Below are 2,451 nucleotides of genomic sequence, written 5' to 3'. Positions count from 1 at the left end.
GCATCATTGGTTGTGAGACACTGCGCATTGCTGCTGCCATCACCCTCACCACCCTGGCCACGGACTCTGCCTACTGTTCCTTCTCGTTTGCTAATGGTGTCCACGCACAACTATTCGTAAGTATTGCTAAGAAACACCTCCCTTGCTCCATGAAAGGGCTTCCTAGCTCCCTAGCTTCCTCTGGCCAGTTTTGATCTGACATATAATCGTTGGCGGAGTTAACAACAACAACGTCGACGAGACTTATGACGTTAGACTGGATCAGTCGATTCTTTAGGTGGATTTATCATCACACAATCCCCACCTGTAAAATCAAGTAAATTAGGTCTTCTTAGAAAATCAAGTTTGAGTGGCTGCAACACACTGGTCTCCTTATTTAAATTAAAAAGATATTTGCAACTGATCTAAGGTGTTACCTATGTATTCTGAAATCCTCTGAACAATCACCAAGATTTCTTCAGTACCCAGCAAGATTTATGCCATCGATTCAAATTTAGCAATAATTAATAACTTCGAGCAAGATAAACAGAAAATTGATTAACAATAAATTAAAATCAAATACCACACTTGCCGATGTTGCAAGATCATCAGGAGGCCTGTTTTCATCAATCATGAAGCATGTTATAATTATTCTTGAAATATTATTTAAGATTAAGTTGAGCATGATATATACCATTCCAAGCATTGGTCACATTGCACCATATCAAGATCAGGGTTGTAAGGCTTTTCACATATGCAGTACCTTCATATATCATTAAACAATTAATTGAGCTCAATCTTAACCTCATAATATACCAAAATAAGGTGAAGAATATAAACATTAACTAGGTAGTTGATAGAAAGAAAATGAAAATATTACTCACACAGGCACAGTTATGGGGGAGAAACGCTCTCTCAAATAGGCAGGAGGTTCCCTAGCGTCGTATTTGTGCAGACAAAAATAGTCGTCATTGTTGGTAGAATTGATCTCCATATACTCTTCTAAGGTATGAACTACACTTAGCCAATCATACCTATTGCTCAAAAATGCTTCTTTTATTCCATGGTAGGACCTTCTGCGTCCTTCTGTCATCTCATTCCAAGGTAGGACCTTCTGCGCCCTACCAATGTTGGGTGGCTCATGGGGCTGCATTGGCCTCATAACCACACAACTACCACCTATAAATTAACAAGTAAATTAGTTCCAAGTTGTTAACCTGAAAAAGGCAAGTACACTACACAAACACGATACAGATCATCTGTTAAAGCAGAAATATATTTAATCAGTAGCAGACCAAAAACAATTTCAAGTGGGGACCATGTCAAAATTTCTTGGGGTTGATCGAGTTTTAACACGTATACAGTACTAAATTTTGTGTTTACGAGAGACGACAGACCCCTTGTGTAAAAACAGTGGGTCCGCCACCGACTACAATCATTCAATCACCACATAAACTTTTGTGTTTTCACCACTGATCCCCTACAGTGAAACAAGTCGGAACATCAAGGACCGGGACTTTTGAGTGTCGGTCAGTGTCTTGTAGTAAATACATAACACAAGTTAGCACATTATAAAAAAACAACAATCAAGAGATAGGATGATATACATACGTTTAATGGTTATGTTTATGTCCATGCTCCTAATGGTGTAGAAGTTCACAAGATTCCTTCCACGATTCATCTTTGATGCCATTTAAATCGTTCTTCAGCTGAATTTAGAAATCAATTAGTGCTAAATGAACCACGACTTCAATAATTTTTTAGAAATCAAAACTAGAAATTAATTATTGTTGAAAAAAAAACAAAACCCCTAGAATTTAACTAAAGGTCGGGAATATAGTAGCTTTCAAAAGAGATGAGTTTTGTTGTGAGAGGCTTTCCTTCTTATATCGTTATACGAAATTTAATGCAAAAGATATGCATTTAAAGTAATATACCGGCCTGACAGGTATATCACTCCACTAGCTAGTTGAGCCTTTATTAACATATATTATATTAGAGATGAGCTCATTACCCTAGCAACGTAGGTTGGGTCATTGGACTCAAGAGACTTTATATAATCGCGACCTGTAAAATCAAGTAAATTAGATTAGTGTTTTACTACACAAACACAATTTACATGATCAGACTTTCTGTTTTCGCTATCGATCCGCGACAGTCAAACAAGTACATAACATCAAGGATAGGGAAAACTGAGTGTTTGATATTTATATTAAAACCAAACCAGCAAAAATATATATTATCAGTTTACACGGAGAAAAAATACATGAAATGCAAAAGATATATAACAATCAAAAGATCCTAGTACGTTTGCCAGCCGTCGCCAGCAGAGGAAAAATTGGCAATTTCATAATAGTAACCAAATTTTAAAAATGTTCCAATTAGATCACTCATGTAATTTTTCAAACTATAAACGTTAACAAGCATATAGTTTTGTTTCTAAAATTTTATTTCAAACTATACACGTTACCA

This window comes from Bidens hawaiensis, unplaced genomic scaffold (genome assembly GCF_021521415.1).
Source record: "Bidens hawaiensis isolate Kalapana, Puna unplaced genomic scaffold, B.hawaiensis_p1.1 tig00039134_1, whole genome shotgun sequence".
Classification (NCBI taxonomy): domain Eukaryota; kingdom Viridiplantae; phylum Streptophyta; class Magnoliopsida; order Asterales; family Asteraceae; genus Bidens; species Bidens hawaiensis.
Note: the sequence above shows the minus strand (reverse complement) of the source record.